The 23,503-nt window shown below is 46.7% G+C and overlaps 2 long non-coding RNA genes across 2 annotated transcripts in view; one reads left to right on the forward strand and one right to left on the reverse strand.

Moving 5' to 3' along the window:
- The first annotated feature begins 1,390 nt into the window (after positions 1-1,390).
- On the forward strand, positions 1,391-3,686 carry LOC102004400. Its single transcript, XR_264186.1, has 3 exons — positions 1,391-1,658; positions 1,996-2,108; positions 2,465-3,686. It is a non-coding gene; the product is annotated as an uncharacterized LOC102004400 (long non-coding RNA).
- A 75-nt stretch (positions 3,687-3,761) lies between these two features.
- Positions 3,762-23,503, reverse strand: part of LOC102004619 — a 34,480-nt gene continuing 14,738 nt past the window's right edge. The window contains exons 2-3 of the long non-coding RNA XR_264187.2: positions 18,177-18,451; positions 3,762-4,390 (exon numbers count right to left, since the gene is read on the reverse strand). This is a non-coding gene — a long non-coding RNA (uncharacterized LOC102004619). The remainder of the gene's footprint in view (positions 4,391-18,176; positions 18,452-23,503) is intronic.

Genomic DNA, 23,503 nt, shown 5'->3' on the forward strand with positions numbered 1-23,503 from the left:
GGGGGTACTCCCTGAGGACAGACAGAGCCCAGCCAATCATACTGCAGCTCTCTGGCCCCAGGATGCCCATGCCTCCCACACTCTGTGCCTTGTGAAAAGTTCCTTTCTAGAAGGTCTCTCCATCACTACTTTGTCTCAGCTGGAGACATTTCACCTCCTGACACACCCCAGAGCCCATACACCCACCACACTCTTCCTGACTCCCATCCTGACCTCCCCTTCGTCCATCTCCACCTGCATGTGGTTCCTACCTTAGTCCCTTGTGCCATGTGGAGACTCCTCTTAGTATGAGAGCACTCAGAGCATAGTGCACTAACTCCCAGACCCTTGTTATACACGCGCGCACGTGCGCATCTCTGAGTTCACTGTTTATAAGCAGGGGGTATCAGGCTCATAAATGCTTTGTTAAGGCAGCTGGCACACCGCTCTAACCAGAGATCACACAGTCACATCAGGAGGCCACAGCAGCCCTTGAGGGATGGACTTCATATATGACAGTGTAGAATGAAGGACCAACCTGGTAGATGAACTAAAATGGAGGGAGGCACTCAGAGCTGAGGGGCATGCTGTAGCTAGAGTCCTTAGGGACAGCATCAAGGAGGGCCTAGTTGGTCACCTTAAGCTGTGGACAGAGGATGCTGGCAAGAGGAGGGGAGGAAAGAGCTTCTCGGGCTAGTGAGATGGCTAGAAAGATTAAGGAGAGAGACATACGCACAGTATTAGCCAGAAGGACCAGAACAGCCTCTACTGGAAAGAAGAGCCTGCAGAAGGAAGTAAGAGGCACCCTGAAGCCTGTGGGTCACCAGCAGGTGTCAGCAGTTCACTCTGTGATGTGGCGCTGGCTGGGGTAGCCTGGCCCTAGGCTGTGGATTCCCAAGGACTTCCCTTCCATTCAGAGCTCCATGTCACCACCACTGAGCAAGGGACATGCTGTCATAGAAGACCATAGCAACTGGGTCCTCCCTGGAGACCATGGGCGGAGGCAGGAGGAACTCTGGCTTTTCTGGCTGATTTGACCTTCTCAGAAGTGCCACCACGGTTCTCTATGGACATGACCCTGTCCCACCAGTAGCACCAGGTCCCTTCACAGGGCAAGATAGTTACCCCAACTCCAGATAGAAAAAGAACCTGAGGATGCTGGTTCTCCACTGCCCTGGGCTTCCAGGCAGCCCCCTTTGTGTTCAGACTGCTATTCATTAGGCTCTAGGGTGGACACCACTGGCCTGAGTGACCACATTTGTCTTCATACATCGATGGACACAGGTTCAGGAGAAACTAAAGCCCAGAAGTGAGCTGGGAGGCCAAGGATAGCTGCAGTTGTGGGTTATGGGTAGCCAACAGTCAGTCCCTATGGGTAATGTCTGTGAGTCTGTTGTATCGTCCTAGGAAGAGCTTGCTCACTGCAGAGGAAGACGTGTCCATCAGACCTGAGCCCAAGGCCATTTCTCACAGGACCTAAGTCAACTACTGGCCCAGCTAACACTCAGAAAACTCAGAGACCAACACCATTTTCACAGAGAAGACCCAGCAAGGGAGTGGCTAGACCATGCTTTCATCACTAGCAACGCTGGGCCTCTAGCTCATCAGCCTAGGTGTGAAATCCCCCAGCAGGGACCTCCAGGCCCACACCTGAACAGGACACTGACGAGGGCAGCGCAGTAAGTTTGCTTTACCAGCTCATGACCTTGGACAAGTTTTTCAGCCTCCTGACTTCAGTTTTCTCACAGCTAAGTGCACACAGTGGCAGGGCCCACCTCACAGGCCTAGGGGAAGGCTCTGTGGGTATATAATTAATCTCACAAAACAGAGAATGTGCCAGTCAATGTCAACTATCCCTACTCCGTGTGTCCATAAAAATCCATTTCTATCCAGACTTCATTGTGTATACATATATGCATAGAAGGCACCCTCGTAGCACCAAGTCTGCCCTTTCCAGACTAAACAAATATAGCAACCAGAACCTCAGCGGACTGTGGTAATTGTCTTTTTTTTAAGTGACAGGGAAAGATGGAGGAAACACAAGTGAGAAAGAGCTCAAGGGGTTCCTGGAAGACCTTTGCGGACAACTTTACACTGAGGCTGAACTGATTCAGAATTCTAAGCCAAAGGTGGAGCACCTGGAAAGGGGACTGTGGGAGCTGGGCCTAGGCTGGGCAGATGCAGCAGGTTTCGGGGACTGTGGTTTGGTGTGGACGTGTCCCAGAGTGGGTGAGGATGGGCAGGTGTGATAGTGTGGGCGTGTGGAAAGCTGAAGACCCAGAGTTCTGGGGTTACGCACAGACGCCATGATGCCTGGCTCTTGTCTTCTTAGCAGAGTCAGTTTCGAGGGATTTCCCAAGAGTGAGAAGCACAGGGTAGAAAGGGTGTGGCCAGTTTGGGGACTCCAAGGACATCTGGGTAAATAATGGCTTTCCCTGAGCTCCTGCTCTCACCCCCTCCCTCATTTTGTCTCACTGTATTTAAGGGCACAAAGACTCAGAACTTGACTGGATTTTAGAATTTCAACTTTTCAATTCCTACCAATTCGGGAATCTACAATTCTGCAAGAGAGTTGGATAAATAACCACCGCATGTTGCCAACCCAAAGGCTCAAGAAATCCCCATGTGGGAGCTCACTGGCTTCTCTGCTTGGCCAAGTCACACGCATGCTGGAGGGGCCCAGGGTCTGGACTGGGGCTGTGTGAACAGGTCCCACAGCATCCCCACTCAGAATCACCACCTGGTGATTCAAACAGCCCTAACAATGACAGGGCATCATACCTGTGGTCAGAACCCAGTGTGGATTCCTAGAAGAAGAGCGCTTTTTTCAGGAACACAGATCTGATTTTCAGAGATAGCTGAGAAAGGGAACATATCGAAGGCCTTAAGGAAGGTCAGGAGCAGGACCAGTGGGACCTGAGGTAAAATGGATCAGGAAAGGTTGGGGCTACAGGGCCTGCTCACCCCAGGAGGAGTGCAAGTGGATCCTCCCAGCAAGAAGTGGGAATGTTACAGCAATTTTAGGTTTATTGGAGGCAAAGAAATAGTGGCACTCAGAGAAGTGGAGGAAACCAAGCTTTATTACTCAGACAGACTCAGAAGAGCTATGTACTCCAAAGTGTGAGCTCCGAAGTGTGTAGGAAGTTACTTTTATACTGTGTATCAGGCAGGATGGAGATCTTTTGTGAACTAGAGGAACTTCACAAACATGGGAACAAACTAGAAACAGAAACAGGCCAGGTACAGCTTGTGCCTCTGGTACAAGTTTGTTTGCAGAAGTGGAAGAAACACTGCAAACTATTGATATATCAGGGTTTTGAAACATTTTGAACACAAAAATTCTTCTACAGGAAGAGGTTTGGTTCTCCCTGCAGTCAGAAGAACACAGGCCTAGGCAGCCTCTTGGTGTCATTGCCACATCTGGGTGAGAAGTGAAGCTGCTCTGGACAGGAGCTGTGAGTGTTTCCTGCTGTGATTGCTGCGGGAGCCACGCTGCCCCGTCATCTCACTCCCCTGCTCACTGAAAGGTCACTACGCCACAGCACATGGGGGAAGCTGCCAAAGCCTGGAGGAAACTGGGTCAAGTGCTTCAGGAAAAAAGGGATTTCCAATCGGGTTCTTCCTTGTCCTGAAAATAGAGGTGTGGGGGGGGGGGGCATAGCCCAGGTAGATTCCCTGGGCTGGACCACACACACACACACACACACACACACACCCAGACACACACATACACACACAACAAAATGTATTTAAGGGGAAAATAAAAATTCCAACAAAACGTGTTACTGCAGAGGAGCAAAAGCCTTTATTCCACAGTTATTCTGCACATTTGATTCACTTTTCACAGAGGGTAATGGGGCCAGGGATAGCTCAGCAACACAGCACCTGCCTGGTAAGTATGAAGTCGCAAGTTGGATTCCTGGTACCAAAACAAAAGGTCCACATTGGGGGTAGCTAATTCTCTAGAACATCTTTTAAATAAAGTCAGTTACAGACTCAAAATTAGAACATGGTTCTAACAAATCACCCGTTCTTTTCCAGTCCCTCAGTCTCTACTTGCAAAGGTTCTAGCCCTGAAGCTTAGGGTTTGTCCATAGGAAATCAAGTGGGACAGCAGAGAAACACACAAGATTTGAAGTCAGAAGGCTTAGACCCAGAACACTGTTTGTCCTACCTACCAGTCTTTCATTTTACTTCCACACCTCCAAGAAGCCTCCACCTCCACCAGTGTCACAGAGAGTTCTGGGAAGTGCAGTATTCAGCAACTCTGTCGTCAGGCTCACATCCTCAAGTGCCTCACACCAATCTAGGCAGTCCTCGTGCCCCCAGGAGAGCTAGCAAATGTGACAGAGCCAGAAACACGGCCTGAAGTCTACAGTAGGAGATGCTGTGTAAGGCACTGGAGCATACTCTGAAATGACATTAGGATGCATACCCCATTAGCACATAACCCAGCCACAATTGTGTGTCACCGTTATCAGATGCTACATGTGTCTACAAGGCCAGCAGAACAATGGGTGGCCAAAATCTCCATGCTCACGTGAGTTGGAGGCAAGAGCAACGTTTCTGCTGTAACCTTAGGGGAACAGATAATTCACTCTGTACCAACATGCAGGACTATACCCATCATAAGAGTTTAACTGAGAGCCACACTCAGTGTCACATACCTATAAGTCCAGCACTCTGCGAAGCTGAGGCAGGAGGATCCCAAATTCAAGCCAATAACCCTCTATTTTTTAAGTTTGTTTTTTAAAAAACTACATCCGGGGATGTAGTTCAGTGTGAAGGCCATGGGGTCAATTCCCAGTACAGAAAAAAGGAGAAAACAAAGTTTAACTGCAGTAACATGTGTGAATGCACAACCTATAAAATGCCTAGACAATGATAAATCCAGACTACACTGTTAGCAACTGGTTTTGGTTTCCAATAGGTAACCAGGAAATCTGTTTCAACTGCTAGGCAGTGTGGGGTGCAAGGAAGGCAGATCGCTCTTGGTAAGACTAAAATGGAGGGCAGCCTCCCCTCAGAACAGAGACCAGACAGGGGGCAGAAGTTTGGTGTGAAGCCTTCTGGCTCTGTTCTCAGAGACCTGTGTGCACAGTCTGCAGGTATCTGCCTCAGACAGAGGACACCAGGCAGTGCCTCTGCAGTGGGCACCTGTGTAACATGCAGCTTGAGTATGCAGTGCGGGCCACAGGCTGGCTGGAGAGCAGAGCGTGGGCACAAGCACCTTGGGCCAGCTCTCCTGCTGCAGGAACCTGCACCCCATTAGAGGACAGTGAACCAGGCATGCGGCTACTGGATGGACATGTGAAACTTCCTGTGAGGAACATCATGGGTGTCAAGAACTTGAGGTGCAGAGGCAAGGCATGACAGAAAGTGACCCATGGGCTGGGCCACTTCCTGACAGTGAACAGAGGGTTACAGGAGACCACCTTGGACAGGGAGTAGAAGTGACGTTACCTGAAGAATTAAGCATAATACCAAGGAGGGTATCTTTCTGCAATGGTAGATCCTGGGAGTTCTCAGGTAGGGCAGTGACCAGTGAAAACATTTTGAGGAGCTAGCCCTAGGTTTGAACCAGTATCCTTTTGGGGATCTAGCCTTGTTTGGGAGAGAGTATAATTGATTTCCTTTTAGGAAAATGAACATATTTCACTGTCTACACTAATAGCTCCCAGGCATAGCCTCCACAGAGCCTGCTCCCATCCAAAATGCACAGCTGTTTGTAGAAAGCATCCAACTAGCCAGGCATAGTGGCACACACCTGTAATCCCAGCACTTGGGAGGCTGAGGCAGGAGGACCACTGTGAGTTCAAGGCCAGCCTGGGCTACATAGCGAGTTCAAGACCAGCCTGAGATACACAGTGAGACCCTGTCAAAAGGAAGGAAGGAAGGAAGGAAGGAAGGAAGGAAGGAAGGAAGGAAGGAAGGGAGAAAGAAAGAAAGGCAGGCAAGATTTAAACCATGGACTCCATCTCCCCATTTCATCATCCCTTGCAGCTAGATGGAGCCATGTCAATGAGTTTCGGCCACTAAGCATGGCTGACCGACCATGGCATCATCATGAAAGAACACCCCACTCTCACCTCCTTCCCTGGGAAGTGTTGACATACAGTGTGAGGCCACTGCAAGGCCTTCCTGGGCTTACTTCCTGAAGGGCTCCACAGAAACCCCCTCTCTCCCACCACTGCCTGCTTCCTCAGGACCCAAGCATCCATCACCCACTGTGATGTTCACTGGAACTCTGGAGTGAATCACAAATAGTAACGAGCTTTATTTCCATCATGCAAGGGCTTGGGGGGCTGTTTACATTTGGCACAGGATTGCACGTATCTATGGGGTACAGAGCTCACAGAATACTAACCTCCTCAAGCATACCATTTCTTTGGCAGGGACAGTCAAAAGCCTCTCCACTGGGTATACTGAAATGTACCTGTTGTCAACCATGGTTTACCTTCCTATGTGATGGACACTGGAAGTTGTTCCTCCTCTCCAGCTGTACCCTGGTACCCACCACCATGCTCTCTGCGTCTCCCTCCCCAAAATGCAAAGTACCGATAAACCTGTTGAGTTGTACATTCCACTGAACCCTTTAGGCCTGGGAGCTTTTAGTTACCTTTGTTTGTTTTTAAGGTTGGATTGTTTTTGAGGTGCAAGGATGGAGCCCAGGGCCTGTGCATGCTTGGAAAGCACTCCACCACCGAACCACACTCCTAGCCCTTGCCTGGGAGCGCTTTTGTTTTGTTTGTTGTTTGTGTGTTGTTTGTTTGTTTGTGGTATTGGAGACTGAACCCAGGGCCTTCACACTGTGCTACACCCCTAGCCCTTTTTTTTTTTTCTTTTAAGACAGAGTCTCACTAAGTTGCCTGGGCTAGGTTTGAACTTGCAGTCATCCTGCTTCAGTCTCCCAGAATGCCACCGTACACCTGGTTCATCCCGGGAGTTTTGTACATTTTTAGGTTACCCAGAAACAGGATGAAGTGTCGGCCCTTCTATGAGCCCCTCAGCCTCCCATTTCAACAGTGTGAATTTGGAAGTCTCCAGGGTCCGTATTACTTCCATGAGGGTTACAAAGAGTAGATTAGTCAGGCCTCTTCAAACAATTTTTGGTCTCTAAGGCTTTTTTTTAAAAGTCTTAAAGCATGGCTTGGTGGTACGCACTTATAACCCCTGTGAGGCTGAGGCAGGAAGATTGCAAGTTGGAGCCCAACCTAGGCAATTTAATGATTTATCAAAACCCTGTCTCAAAATAAAAAGTACAAAGGGTTGGGGATGTCACTCAGGTGAAGGCCCTGGATTCAATCCTTACTAACATACACACAAAAGGTTTTGTTGTATTGTCCAGGGTGGCCTTGAACTCCTGGGCCAACTAGTCCTCCCTCTTCAGCCTCCCAAGTAACTGAGACTGCAGAAGCTTGCCACCTCACCCAGCTTCTCAGACTTTTAACAAGGCTTCAGACAGCAAAAGTATGTGAACTGCCAGTTGCATTTTAAAGCATTTACAGTCCAAGGATAAAGTCTTAAATATTTTCTGCCTGGAATTCTTGTACAGAAAATTAGTCATACATAGATGTCTGGCTCTGAGCACTTGATTTAGCAGCACATATACTAAAATTGGAACAGTAGAAATAAGATGTGATTGGCCCCTGCACAAGGATGATGACACTGAAATCCATGAATCATTCCATATTTTCCTGTGTAAAAAAATCAGGCTCTGAAGTAGGTGTGAAAAGTGATTGCTGAGCAGGACCCACACATAGAGAAAACGGGTTTCTGGGAAGTCACGGAAAGCAACAGAAAAAGACCTTTTTATCAGGTGTGTAAGAAAAGCAAGGTGAGCTGAGTGTGGTGGTGCAGGCCTGTAACTCCAGTGGAGGTGGGGTAGAAGGATGGCAATCCCAGGACTTTTTTTTTGGAAACAGTGTCTCACTAAGTAGTCTTTGACTACAAAAAAAAAAAAAAAATCAAAGTATCATGGTACTGGTGGTGCCCAAAATGCTCCAACTTAATCAATGAGAAGTTAGAAAACCAGCTATGGCCTGAAAAAGAAAATCTCCATAGGACATCCTTTCAAAGCCAGTCTTCCTGACCAGCCTCTTCCTTCTCACTCATTACCTTCATTTTTTGTGTGAGGTATCACCCAAAGTAAATCATTCTTGCTTGAGTTCTTTAGAAGGAAGAAAAGTATTCTCAACACAAAGGAGTAGAAAGATAGTAATCACAGAAATGAAGAAAGGTTTCTGAAAACCAAGACTTAGTCCAGAGTACATTAACATCAGGACCAAAGAAAATTAGGAACTTTAGCTAACAACACCCAACACAGCTGAGGCAGGAGATTAGGGTGTGGCCAGAAATCTGGGCAAGTGGGTGTAACCTGTCAGTCATGGAGGTCTAGGACATGCACGAAACGTAGTTTCCATGCCCTGCACCTGGGACCAACCAGAAAGTGCTATCTTCAATTCTTCTGGTGCAAGGTCAACCGAGTACTTGATAGGACAGCCTAGATCTGACATCAGTCTGATAAACAGGGGCTACAAAGATGTCCACTGTTAAACATGTGGCCACTGAGCTTTCTCAGTGGCCTGCTCTCATTCTGCAGAGATGTTCTAGCATAAGTAGGTTGTGGCCATGATTGACAGGTCATACCCACTTGCCCAGATTTCTGGCCACACCCTAATCTCCTGCCTCAGTTGTGTTGGGTGTTGTCTTAATTACTTCTCTCTCATTGCTGAGTCAAAATACCCAATGCCCAAAATGAAGGAAGGAAAGGTTTATTTAGCTTACAGTTTGTGGAGGTTTCAGTCCACACTTGGCTGGCTCCGAGGCAGAAGATAACAAAGCAACAAGAGCAAAGGGGGGAATGGCAGCCGGACAGCAAAGCAGCCAGAGCAAAAGGGGGGAATGGCAGCAAGCAGCCTCTTTTCCTCCCTCACATTGTAAACAGGCTACCCCCACCTAAAGGGCTTATAATCTCCATGCCCTCCTCTTCCACAGGCTCAGGATGTATACAAAGTAAGCACCCTGGCTTCCTGCTGGGTCACTTAGCCAAACCTCTAGACTCCCCAAGTTGACACAATGTATCAATCATAACAGGTGTTGTTAACTAAAATTCCTAATTTTCTTTGGTCCTGATGCTAATATACTCTGGACTAAGTCCTGCTTTTCATAAACTCTTCCTCATTTCTACAATTACTATCCTCCTATTCCTTCATGTTGAGAATATTTTTCTTCCCTCTGAAGAACTCAAAGTCCTCTATCATCAGGACCACTACGGAAGCTACAAGGGAACATAGAGTACATCTGATTAAACCTTGTTAAATAAAAAATAGGAGGACACCGTTTTTGATGGAGCTCCTGCATCGGGCCCCAATAGACCAAACTAAACAGCAAGATGGAATCACTCTTGATAAAGTTCCACTGTTCTAAATGCAAACCTGATTGTCACCTGACTTGGAGCAACAAGAGCAAAAGATGACAGGTAAATTTCCAAACCAGGTAATTAACATTAGCAGGGGAATAAAATCCCTTCTACTTTAATTAATACTCACCCCTCCAAAAAAGTGACCTGAATTTTTTGTTTTTCTGCCCAACTCCAATTAGAAAGAAAGAAACTTTGAAACAATCAATCCATTCTGTTTTTGTGTCTGTTTTTGTTTCTGTTTTTCTTAGACCTTCTTTGACTGTAAAGCTAAACTTACCTACTCAGCCCATTGGAACACTTACTCTGTTTTATGGAACAAAGTATGTTGAAAAGTCAATTCCGTGCAAACCGAGCTTGTGTTCTCACAATGTTAAGGAATGAAGTCATGACACAAAAGGAGGAAGTTAGAGTTTTTATTGCAAATAAGAAGAAAAATAAAAAAGGTTCCTGGTTTCTCCAGAAGAGGAATCTGGGAAGTGGCCTTCAACTCATGGCAATCCTCCTGCTTCTGCCTCCCAAATCCTGGGATTACCAACATGCCTGGCCCATTCTATGAATTTAAAATGACTAATTGGAACTTAGGCTCTCTGATTCAGTTAGGCAGGATGTAGAGTTTATCGGAAACTGGCAGTTTAGAGGGGAAATAAAATAGTTATTTGGTAATTAAATTCCTCAAAACTCAAGAGCTTAGTAAGGAGGATATATATTTCCCTTTAGTAAGGAGAGGGTACATTTTCTACTGCCGGAGGAAATTTATTCTTGGCCCCAAGTCCCTAGTTCAGTATTCATTCTTATTTTAATTCCCATCAATATTGCTGGTCACCATACTATCTCAGGCTGTTCCCCTAGTGTCCCTAGGTTCTGGGGTGCTGGGATCGTCTTCTAGAAATGGTTTCTAGATTCTTTGTGTCCTGAGCAAAGAACTGGTCAAGATGAGCACAAATGATAATGAAGTTCTATTAGAGGTGGAAAAAGAAACAGGCTCTGCAGAGTGAGTTTGGGCCAAGAAGAAGTAGGAAAAGAAGTGCACCCTACAGTGGGAGGGGGGCAGCGCAGACCAGAGAACACAGTGGCAAAAACACAATGCATATCACCCTTTTGTATTACCCACTCCTCAGGCGGACGTCAGGTCTCAGCCGTCCCACGGAAAACTTGCCGGAGTTCTGTAGAGAAGTCCGGGTGCAGGGCTTTGGGGACTGTCCTGTGCGCGTGTTCTGGGATCTAATTAACAGGTCACGCTACTTCCCCTGGCAGCTTCGCCATGCCCTATCTCCTGTCACTAGCTATCTGCTTACTCATAAGTTAATGAAATAAATTATTTTGGGGGTTGTCAATTCTAGATTTGAAAAATAAAGCCAATTAAAATCTTTAAGTTAAATTTATTGTTATTTTGTCGCCTGACAACCCCCATTTTATAAATGAAGAGGCTAATTCCCAACACAGTATCCACCAAGTGTAAAATCAACTTACTTGAGAATATAGAAAATTACATTTATTTGGGGCTAGTTAGGATTGTGTTATGGTTTGGGGGATATTTTGCAAGGGGAACAATATAATACAGGACACATATTCTATAAGATTATTTATAATAGTCACCCAAAGAATGATAAACAAAAGAGTGCAGGAAATCTGTCCACACGCTAAGACCAAGGAAACTAGCCAAGGGCCTGGATCCCACAGAAATGTCCTGCATGAGTCCAGCTGAGGACCTAGAGCTCATAACAATGCCTCCCACAAGTCCAACTGGAGGCCTGGAGCCCATAACAATATCTCATGCAGGCCTGTTTCACGGATCTGCGCTGGGGAGGCCCAGAGTTCAGTGGGGAATCTAGGAAGTCTGTGCCAGCGGGATAAAGGACTGTGCTGGCAGGTTGAGGGGTCTGCACTGGAGCCAGGCAGCAACACAAAAAGTAAGAACCAGAGCTTCCCTGAAAAGTACCACAGCCATCCTCAGGAACAGTGAGGTCCCGAGCTCCTCCAGTGGTGAAGACAGCTGAGTTCCCATCAGGAAAGCCAATGCAGCAAGCTTCTCCCAGAGACCGGCAGTGCACCATCTTCTCTTCCAGAGCCAGGAAGTGATGCTCAAAGTGAGGACCAGAGCTCCCCCAAAGTGAACCGAAGCTATTCTCAGTGCTAACAAGGGCCCGAGGTCCTTGCAGGATGAAAACAGCCAAGTTCATCAGGAAAGGCAGCATGACAAGCTCCTCCAACAGAACCAACAGCTCCTTACAGCTCCCACCAGCTCCCAACAGCCTCTCTCAGCTCCCAACAGCTTCATTCTTCTTCTCCAGGTCTGCCTCTTATGCTGCTGGCAACAGTCCCCAGGTGGGCCTCCCACACCCAGCACCATGCTTACTCAGTTCAGCTGGGGGTTATAAATTGACCACAAGTGGTCAATCCACTACAGATTGCAATCTGAGAGAATGTAAACTGAGAATCTTGCCAGTGTGCTCTCACACTTCACAAAGTGGAAGAAGTACTCATACTTTTTTTTTGTTTAGTCTTGCTTTTGTTTCGTTTGTTTGAGACAGGGTCTTGCAATGTAATTCAGGCTGCCCTTGAACTCACTATGTAGCCCAGGCTGTCCTCAAACTCGTGGCAATCCTCATGCCTCAGCCTCCGAGTGCTGGGATTACACTAGCCACCATGCCTGGCTAGTGCTTGTAGTTTTAAACCACAGGGTGTTTGGAAATTACTTATTAATCAGGAATTACTACTGTGCTGAAAGCAGTTAGACTGTCTTGTAAGAATGGGGTCATGCTCAAATTCAGTCTGTAGGTAGCTGGAGGAGAGGGGCCGTTGTAAAGAAGATGAACCAAATCTGCAGCATTTCCGAGGTCAGGTTGCACAAGGTGGTATGTCTGCACCAGTTCAAAGGTTCAGCTTCTGAAAATCTGAGCTCTGAAGAGCAACAGACTTCCAACTCTGTTTTAAGTGCCCCTAACCAGTGCTACTCCGTCTTGATCTCTTTTCCTGACAGCAGAAAGTGACTTCCCTGAGCATCTCAGGTTTGCTAATCAGAAGTGAATGAGAGACTGGACTGCAGATGTCCCAAGTCCATACAAGCAGAGAAGGGGAAGCCACATGATACCATGGACAGAGCCATCAGAGCAGCCAAGCTCCCCTATATGGAGATGTCTTTCTTTTAAGGCAAATCCCTCAGTTTCTCTCACTCTCAGTTTCCCCCCTATTAAAAAAAAGGGTATTGCTGGGCATGGTTGCACACACCTGTAATCCTAGCTACTCAGGAGGCTGAGGCAGGAGGATTGCAAGTTTGAGCCCAGCTTGGGCAACTTAGACCCTGCCTCAAAAATAAAACAGAAAAAAATAAATAAAATGGACTGGTAATGTAGCTCAGTAGTAGAGTGCTTGCCTAGCATGCTTGAGGCCCTAGGTTCGATCACTAGTACCAATAATGGCCTGTAAATGTAGAAAATAGTTTCTGTAGTTAGTTTTGAGTAAGGTAGCTAGCCAGGGGGAGGGCCTGAGATAGAGATGGGTGACCAGCCATATTGATAAGAATTAAGAATAGACAGTAAACTGGGACTTTGGACCAAGAACGAACTTCCTCAGCCAGTGTGGGACACAGCCCACTCCCTGCTAAAGGGAGGTGCAGCCCCTACCTACTCAGCTCCTGAATTATGAAGATTTTAAGTGCAATGAAATGCTGCCTTCCTCGGGCAGCATGCAATGCACCCCACTCCCTACTGCAGAGAGGTGCAGACACTCCTACTAAGTTCCTGAGTTCTGAGGAAATTATGATGCGAATTAACCAGTTTTTTTCTAAGATTCCAGTTTCCTTTAAACCCTACATGTTGAAAGAACTCAGTTAGGATCCTGAGTTCCATCTGATCATTTAAATCCACAGAGCCACCTTCAGTAAGCGGCCGCCGAACAATCGAGCAATTCCTGTGTTCTGGATCAAGGAGCCATGCAGCCACCCCCTCGGGACCCTTCCTGGAAATCAGGAAGTGGTTCTTCTCATTTCCGATAGAAACTCTCCTAACATCCTCCTTGTGTTCATTCTTTGACATTTGCAGAACCTCAAGCTGGTGGATGAGTTGGAATAAGAGGCACACTGTGTTGCAAGGACGAGGAGATGGGCCCGGGGTGGGGGCACACACCTGTAATCCCAGCACTCGGGAGGCTGAGGCAGGAGGATAATCATTAGTTCGAGGCCAGATGGGGCTACAGAGTGAGTTCAAGGCCAGCCTGAACTACAACTGTCTCAAGAAGAAAGAAAATAAAAGAATGAAGGTATATCCAAAAGGAGGTAGATGGACACACAAACTGAGCTACTGACAGATGTTGCCAGCTGTTTATCTAGCTCCAGTCTGTGTCCAGGTGATGTGATGTGAGCTTTGAGAATGATTCCTCCTACTGCCCCAGGGAAACTTGGGCCAGTGTGGGAGGAAGAATCTGCACCGTCCATTTCTGTGTTTTCCTCTATGGAAATGGAAATATCAAATGCAAGGCTCTTACGCAACGCTCTTACGCAAGAGGCTTCTTTCAAGGACTCTGCCCTCATCCTTCACCAGCTCCTGGTGCAGAAACAAAGCTGAGGCCTTTCTCATAAGCAGCCAAGCAGTGACTCAGCTTTCTTCTGGGCCTTTCCACTCACCCCTGGGCGGCCCTTGAGTTAGGAATTCTGCATCATTGACAGGTCTTTTGTTCAGGGCCTCTTCTGCACACCATGGAAAAGTGCAAAACGATAGAGACAATGCCCCCATTCTCAGGCACATATAGAAAACTGCTAAAACATAAGACGCTTGGGCTCCAGCTTCCTGGACTGCACATGGGGTCTTGTCCTCCAGGCTGGGCCACGGTGTCCTCAGGAGCACCTTGGAGTTTCCCGCCTGGTTTCATCCACACCAGAAGTGCCTGCTGAGCAGGAGCTGGGCCCGTGTGAGGAACCCTCACCGTCCCTCCACACTTGGGTTCTGTCAAAATCAAACGGTGGCTGCGAGCCACGCTTGCGCACGTCCTTCACCGACACCCATATGTAAGGGGTGCGTACTCATCTTGACCACAAAGGGAATCTCGGGGAGGCTTCTGCATGTGCGTGGGACCAGGGACAGAACAAGACCAAGTGCTGACTAAGCAGTAGACTTCTCATTCTTGGCAAAGGAGAGGGTGAGAAGTTATATATACAGGGTAAAAAAATGAGGGAAGGGATATTGCTCTTTTCTGGGAATGGGTAGAGACTGTCCAGGAATCTGGGTGCTTCTTTTTGCTTTGTCTTAGAGTGCCCCAGATGTAAGGAAACCAGACAGTCCGGAGGAGGAGTCCAGAACCGAGGACCAAGGAGCTCAGAAATGTTTCATTACTTTTCTTCCTTTCATGAGAGGTACCAAGAATACTGTTCATTGGTAGAAAATACTATACTATGTGCCAACACTGTGTATGCTAAGCCTTTGTACATGGTGTTTGTTTTTGTTCTGGGGAGCAGTTTTGGTGGGCTTTTTGTGTGTGGGGGTTTTTTTGAGACAGTGTCTGACTATGTAATCTAGGCTGGCCTTAAATTCACTGTCTATTCTAGGCTGGCCTCAAACTCAGTGATCCTCCTGCCTCAGTCTCCTGAGTACTGGGATTACAGGGGTGCACCACTATGCCCAGCTTTACATAGTGTTTATTTAATCTTTACTAAGACAATCAGATAAAACAGAGTACAATATTACTGCCCCTGTGTGTGTGGTGTGTGTGTGTACACGTGTGTGGTTGTGTGTGGGTGGGGTGCACTGGAGACCTTGAACACACTCACTTGACCACTGAGCTATACTCTCAGTCTGTCTCAGTTTTATATCTAGAAATACTGAAGTTCACAGGAAAATAATTAGCCTTTGATCCCACAACCAGATTAGTGATGAACCCCACCCTAATCTTGTACTGCCCGGGTGGCCTGGCTGAATTTCTGCTCCACCCTAAGCGTGTTTGTGTTTCAGGACGGGAAGCCTGTAGGCAGAGGTCTCTCTCAGGTGGGCCAGCTGAAACTGGCTGGATCTAAGGTGGTTGCCAGGCTGACTGCCAGGAACCTTGAACCTCACTATAATCCCTGCAGCCTGTCCCGGAGCAGGACAGTCCCAGGGACAACGACCAGAGAGAACCATAAAAGAAGCAACAAGAAGCACCCAAATTCCTGGACAGTCTCCTCCCACTCCCAGAAAAGAAGCATGTCCCTCCCCTTTTTTTTTTCACCCTGTATCTGCAACCTCTCACCCGCTCCTTTGCCAAGAGTGAGAAGTCTACTGCTCAGTCAGCACTTGGTCCTGTCATGGGTTCCACAGATCTGAGAGGAAAAAAGGAGCTAATTTGGGGTCAAGAACTGGTAATAGTGACAGAACTGGGACTGAGGACCAGGCGTGGGCAGAGTCAGAGCTCCTGCGCTAACCTGCTCAGGCCCCTGCTGTGTTTGGGGGGACAGTGCAGGCTGGAAGGAGGCCTCCCTCACACTGCTGGACAGCAAGCTCTGGGGAGCGCTGGGCCCAGGCCGATCAGATGCACCTGTGCGGTCTGTCCAGCGCAGGATGGAGCGGAGCAGGGGTTCAAACAGCAGCTCCAATTTGTCTACCAAGTCACCCCTAAGACGCAGAAGCAACCAAAGGGCCAGACTTACAGCTTAGCCTATTTGCTTGGTGGTGATTGCTATTTCTGCCAATACAGGTGACTGAGATGGCCTAAAGTCCCCAAGACTGTTAGAACAGAAGGGCTTTTCATGTAAAGCCAATCTTTAAACAGAAGAGAGGGTGGCAAAAGGTAGGTGATTGATGCCAGAGTTGCCTGAGTGACACTGACTGCCCTGGGCCAGGGGCACAGTGCCCTTGGCGCCGGAGCACGAGACCTGGAAGCTTCACTGGAAGGTGCTCGGAACCGAGGGCACTGCCCACAGGCAGCACTGAGTGCAAAGGCTGCTCCAGGACAGACTCGCCACCGACGCGCTGTGGAAACGAAGTTCGTCTGCTCTGGGCACTGGGCAAAAAGAAAAGGCTCCCTGCAGACTCAGAACTGCAGGCTTGCTCTGCAACCAGAGGTGGAGCTGGTGTTTACAACCCAGTTACCCCAAGCCATGAAGTTGGTTGCTGGAGCCAGGCATGGTGGTGAATGCCTGTAATCCCAGCACCTGGAAGGCTGAGGCAGGAGGATCACTGGGAGTTCAAGGGCAGCCCTGGGCTATATAGTGAGTTCAAAGCCAGCCAGCACTACAAAGTGAGGCCTTTGTCTTAAAAAGTAAAAACAAAACAAAACAAAGAAAAAATATCTAACTGGGTGTAGTGACTCTCACCTATAATCACAGCACTCAGTATTCAGCAGGCTGATGCAGGAGGATCACCATGAGTTCAAGGGCAGCCTGTTATACATGATGAGTTCAAAACCAGCCTAAACTATATAGGAAGACCCTGTCTCAGAAAACTATAACAATACATTTCTTTTTAAATAAAGACTTTAATTGGCTTAATTTGTAATTCTAGAATCAGGTAATGTCCCACTCTATAAAATAGAAAAAGTGTTCCCAGGGATTAAGTGGAGCAGGTAGTTTTATAGATAGAAAAGAGCTGGAGCTGAGGATATGGCTTGGTAGCAGAACACTAGCCTAGAACAGACAAGATCCTGGGTTCCAAGAAAAAGATCATTTCAAAGTTACTTTCAGGGGTGAGGGCGGTAGGGAGACAGGAGAGTAGAACAACAACCAACTGGTTAACACCAAGTTATGGCAGATCACTTTGGGGAGTAGAGATTAAAGGAGAGGAAAGTTTATTATCATGACAGCTTTGTCTGGTCTGTTTGGGGAATCTGGCTGTCCTCTCTCTTCTGATTTCTTTAAGGTCAGATAACAACTCACAGTAAAATTTTAGCATGAGTGACTCCATTTTAGTTCTTAACCTGGCCCGTAGGGGCAAGAGCTTAGTCTAAAACAATGGCCTCCTGCAATGGTTGTTTATTTGTTTGAGACAGGGCCTCAGGCTCAGGATCCTACCATCTCAGTCTCCCAAGTGCTGTGGGGATATAGGTGTGTAATTTTTATTGTGTTTTATTTTTTACAGTACCGGGGATAGAATCTAGGGCTTCACACATACAAGGGCTCTACCGCTGAGCTACATTGCTAGCCCAGTAATTTTTATTTTGCACAATGAGGACACATAGATTCTCAAAAGGAAACAAGCTCCCCACCCTCACCCCCAAGCACAAGCTCAGAATGAAAGATGGCAAAAGATTCAAGGAAATAGTGAGTAGAAATCAGCAAATATGAAAGAACATGTTAAAGGATGTTAAGTCAATTAAATATAAATTGATAAATCAAGTCTCTAAAAAGGAGTAAAACATTTAAAAGGGAGCTTGAAAGAGAGGTTGTACAGATTTTAAAAAGTACCAAGCAGAACTTTCAGAAGTTAAACATATAGGCAGTTTAAATGTTCAATAAACTGTTAAATGAAAGGTTAAACAATAGACACAGCTAAAGGAATTTAGTATGTTTGAAAAGTAAGCCTGAGGAAGCCATGCGGAAAGCCATGAGGAAAGCCACAGAAGAAAAAAAAGACTTAAAAAATGCAGGAAGCTAGAGAGGGGAAACTAGAATGAAAGTCCCCTGCAGTCAGAAGGAAGGATATTTCAGAAGAAAGAGCTGGTGTGGAGGAAACTCAAGAGTTCCCGGCTGAGAGTTTTCAAAACGCTTCAGATTCAAGAAGCTAGAGTCTCAAGCAATGTTAGTAAGTAGAGATTTGAGATTCTTAATGGACTGCAGAGAGAAGAAGGCTTTTTAAAAATAACAAATCTATACCTTTAACAGTTCTGGAGGTTGGGTGTCCAAGTCAATTTCAGCAGGCAGAAGTCGGGTGTCAGCAGCGCTGGGTCCTCCTGGGAGCTCCTAGGAAGGGTCTGTTTCTGTTTTCTTGCATTTTCCAGCTTCTGGGGGTCACCTGTGCTCCTTGGCTGTGGCTCGATCCACACCTTTGAAGCCCTTCATTTCAATAAAGGCCACCATCTACCGAGGGCCCACTTGGACAACACATGGTGATCAATCTTCCCAGGTCCAGATCTTCAGAGGAGCCACACCTGCAAAGTAGGAGGCGCAGCTTCGATTGCAATCAAATGCGTTACTGACCGGGCACGTCTCTCGGACTGTACTGAAGATGATTTCCTTCAGGTCATCAGCAGCACACACTTCCAGAGCAGGGATGTGAGAAAAGGTGCACTTCCCAGGGCAGACCCAAGGGAGGAGAAGGGACAGAAAGGAAGGATGAGGATGCTGAGGCCTCCCCGAGGGAAAGGACCGGGAGGGATGGGGACTTGCTGAGGCTTTCTGAGCAGAAGAGCCTTTCTCTGTGATAACCTTGTTTTTCCCCAAGATGGGCTGAACTCAGAGCCTCTAACCCTCGAGGCAAGCACTCTACCACTGAGCCACACCGCTAGGCCCCAGCAGGGGTGTCCCAGGAGGCTACTGAGGCCCAGTATTCAGAACACAGAAAGCAGTGCATGGGGAGAGAGCCTAGGACAAAGTCACAGAGTTACTTGGAGTAAACTGTACGTTTGCATTAGCGTTTGCCAGATCGTTGTCACTAGGAAAACAGTTTTCTCTGCTGTGCTTTCTGTGTTCCTGTAATGATTAAAGTGCTTTATTGCTACAAGTCTGTGGGGAGAGGCTGGAAGTGCCGCTGAGGACAGCTTGAAGATGCATGCTCACCTGCTCTTGGGATTTTCACTCAAGCTTTGTCATCATGAGAGTTAACCACTGAGGAGCAGTGGCCCACACCCTGTCCCCACTGCTCAGGACTCAAGAGTGTGAGACCAGCCACTTCTCAGCAAATCTGAGGATAACAGTAAGACAACTCCCTCTCCCCGCACACACACACACTTTGAGACAGAGTCTTGCTATGTAGCCCAGGCTGGCCTCGATCTCACCAGGATCCTCTTGCCTCAGCCTCCCAAGTGCTGGGTTACAGGCGTGTGCCACCACACCCAACTCTAGTTTACAGTTATTTTTAAAATGTGTTACTAGTAATGCTTCACTGTGAGACCTCATTTAAAAGGAGAGAACAAGACATTGACAGGAGAGGAGAAGGTAGGAGAGGGGAGGGGAGGGCAAAGGCAGGGAGAGAAAAAACTAGTGCGTGCAAGTTCTCAAAGAATAGATAGATGGCATGGCTATTTTTCTTCATGATGCCACTGCTCCTGTCCAGTTAATAAGAACAGGGAAGTTGTCACAATAAGAATTATCCAACCCTTTTTGTCTTTATTGTCCTCTCAGAAAAAAAACCCTACCCAATTTTAGAACAGCTATTTGGTTAAGAAGTGGGTTACACTGAAGAGTAACATAGGTTTATATTCCTGGAATAAACCAGAAGGTGACACAGACATCAGTAGGTGGCATAGGAGATTAGGGCATGGCAAAACTGGCTGGAGAAAGAAGCACAATTTGTTGATTACAAGATCCTGGACACACACAGAACAGTTCCCAAAGCCCTGCACCTGGGCTTCTCCTGGAACTCGAGCAAGTTTTCAATAGGCGGGCCTAGAGCTGACGTCAGCCTGAAGCGTGGGATCCCAGCACGGCCTCTCAGGACCCGGATGCAGAAATTCTCATGGGTTTCCTTGAGATCTGGATGGTATAAAAGGACACAGATGCCAAGAAGAGCTTTCTGCCATGCCTCTGCTCACAAGGGCCTGCACTGCTTTCTCCAGGGTGTTTTTTATCTTGCCTTTTTCTCTTTCCCTCCACCCACGCTCACTCTGCAGAGCCAGTGTCTTCCTCACTCTTTGCTTTTACTTTTTCAAATAAACTTTGCCACTGCTTTTTGCTCATTTTATTGAATTCCTTGTTTAAGACAAGAAGAACCTCTGCAGAATGAGAGGCAAGAACTACAAAACCTGGTAACGTTTGATTGCCGAGCCACTTTTAGAAGGAGCTATCCAGTAACAGAGGGGCACATGCCGTGCACGTGCTAGAGGCTGATGCAGGACTGTGAGTTTGAGACCAGACTAGACTACTTAGGGAGACGCTGTTTAAAAAAAAAAAAAAAAAAAAAAATGGAGGGAAGGCTGTGGGTGTAACTCAATGGTTGTAGAGGATTGATAACTGGTGGTCAACTTATAACCCCCAACTGAACTGAGTAAGCATGGTGCTGGGTGTAGGAGGCCAACCTGAGGATTGTTGCCAGCAGCATAAGAGGCAGACTGGGAGAAGAAGAAGGCTGTTGGGAGCTGAGAGAGGCTGTTGGGAGCTGGTAGAAGCTGTGGGGAGCTGTTGGTTGTTTTGGAGGCACTCGTCATTATGGTTTTCCTGATGAACTTGGCTGTTTTCATCCTCCAAGGAGCTCGGGACCTTGTTGGCACTGAGAATGGCTTTGATTCACTTTGGGAGAGCTCTGGTCCTCACCTGGAGCATTGCTTCCTGGCCCCAGAAGGGAAGATGGTGCACTGCCGGTCTCCTAGAGAAGCTTGCTGCATTGGCTTCCCTGATGGGAATGTGGCCACCTTAATCATCAGAGGAGCTCGGGACCTTGCTGTTGCTAAGGATGGCTGTGGTACCTTTTGGGGGAGTTCTGGTTCTTCTGAGTGTTGCTTCCTAGCTCCGGTGCAGATCCCTTAGCCTGCTAGTACAGATCCTTCATCCTGCTGGCACAGACTTGCTAGATTCCACCACTGACTTTTGGGCCTTCCCAGTGCAGATCCATGAAACAGGCCTGCATGAGATATTGTTATGGGCTCTGGGCCTCCGGTTGGACTCATGGAAGGCATTGTTACGACCTCTAGGTCTTAAGTTGGACTCATGCAGGACATTTCTTGGGGTCCAGGCCCTCACCTCGATTTCTTGACCTTAATATGTGGACAGATTTCTTTCACTCTTTTGTATATCATTCTTTGGGTGAATATTATAAATAATCTTATAAAATATGTGTCCTGTATTATATTGCGTTCCCTTGCAAAAATATGCCCCAAACCATAACAGTGGTACAACACTTGTTCAGTATCATGAGGCCTTAGTTCAATCCCCAGCACTGCAAAGAAAGAAAAGAAAGAAACTCATTTTTGTTTTTGTGGGTTTTTTAAATTAATCTGCAGATTTGAATTACTAAGAACATAAACTGCTCTTTTCTAAAACACTATAAGCAGAAGCTGGAAAACTTCTAAATTTGAAGAAACAAACATTGTACCTATATATAATGAATCACACAAAGTTCACCACAGTATCTGATGCCATAATAGGAGATATTCAAACTACAAAGCAGGATGAGAAATTGACATTAGACCAAGACTTCAAAACTAAGTGCATGGCTGTACTCTCTTCTGCTTGGAAGTTTGAAGCAGGAGGATCACTTAAACCCAGGGGTTTGAGGCCATCCTGGGCAATGCATAGGAGCCTGTCCTCGAGAAATAAAAATAAACAAGACACTCCATATCATAATAAGACTCATATCCTCTTAATTTTTTTCTTGCTTATGTATACCTTTTCAGTTGGTGTGACAGTAGTATTGTTAAAATTTCTCAACCAAGTCTGGGAATGTAGATCAGTGTTAAAGCACATGCATAGCATGGATGAAGTTGTGGTTCAATCCGTGACACCCCAAAACAGACATTCACAATCAATAGCTATTTCAGGTAATTTGACATAACCTGGTCTAAGGAATACTTCAGTCTGCCTGGTGAGTAACGTTGGCACCATAAGAGTGTGTGCTTACCATGTGCAAGGCCAAGAATTTAATATCCAGCATCAAAAAAATAGCTGTGGTCCCTTTTTATAACATTCTCTGAATTCAACCCTGTCATGGGATATAAAATAAAAAAATTCCTCTAGATTATTTATTGATTAACTAAAAAAGGTCTATTCCAGTGAGACAGGAGATTTAGAGCATGGCAAACTGGCAGGGAAGTGAGTCTGGTCTGTTATTACCAAGTTCCAGGATGCATGCACAGAGCAGTTCCCAAAGCCCTGCACATGGAGCTAATGAGAGAGAGCTCTCTTCAGTTCTTCTCACAAGAACTCAAACAGATTTTCGATAGGATGGCTTAAACCTGATGTTAGCCTGAGGAGCGGGAGATACAAAAAACAGTCACCACTGAGCTCTGGGATACTGTGTTTTCTGTGATACTTTGCTCAGCTTTCTCACACTTTTGGGAGCCTTCTTATGCTCAAATTCCCATTTGTGCTTTTGCCCTAGATGATCTTTATCTCTGGGTATCCTAAGTGAGCTGCTTTCTTGGGGCCTTGTTTCACTTCAGTCTACCTTTCTGCCATGACTGGCAGCCATTTTGATTCCTCTTGTGAGTGGGTCACATGATTCTGCCATGTTTGTTGGTCATTTTGGTTGGTTACCTTGATTGGTCCATGTTTGAACCACGTTTGTTCACCATTTTCTTTTTTTAACTGACCTCATGGATACCATGAAGTCTTACCCTTTAGCTAGAAGCTAAGCCTACAATTTTAGGACACTAGGCACATGTACCAGCCATCGTCTAGGTCCTGCTCCATGTGTCAGGTGTCCAGTGTGCCTGACTCAAGGCATTGGAGGATTGACCATCCCTGCTGCCAGGGAGGGACTAGGGCAGCCAAAATCCTCACTTCCCACTCTGATGAAGAGAACTGATGCGGCCCATAACAACCTTCAATACCCCTGTCTACAGACATCTCTATCTCCTGCACAAAGCCCTGGGTTACCCTGGACTCGTGGGTCAGCAATTTCAATTCCTTTGGTTTCTGTTTTAACTTTCTTCTCTGGAAACCCCTCTTTTAGGTCTATAGCCATAATTGGGGGATCAAGGAGAGCCCTAGGAAGAGCTTCTTTACTCCTGCACTGACATGTCAATTTGAATGTCAAATGTTCAACCGTAAGTTTTTAATTCTCCCACAGTGTTCTACTCTTTTCCAGAAGAGATTTCCTAGCAAATTAGGGAAAACTCTCAAAGTCTTGCAAAGGGTAAAGCAGACTTTACCTATTGGAAGTATGCCAGGCCATGCTTCTTAGACACTCCTGAGTTTACTGTGGCTAAAAGGGAAGTTAGATAAATTATAAAGAACCCGAGAGCAGGCCTTAGAAACCTTACCAGTGTAATGGATTTAATTAAAAATATATAGAGTGAGGTGAGAAGTAAGGACTGTGACTGTAATGG

The sequence above is a fragment of the Chinchilla lanigera genome, unplaced genomic scaffold, assembly GCF_000276665.1.
Source record: "Chinchilla lanigera isolate Chin_1 unplaced genomic scaffold, ChiLan1.0 scaffold00096, whole genome shotgun sequence".
Lineage (NCBI taxonomy): Eukaryota > Metazoa > Chordata > Mammalia > Rodentia > Chinchillidae > Chinchilla > Chinchilla lanigera.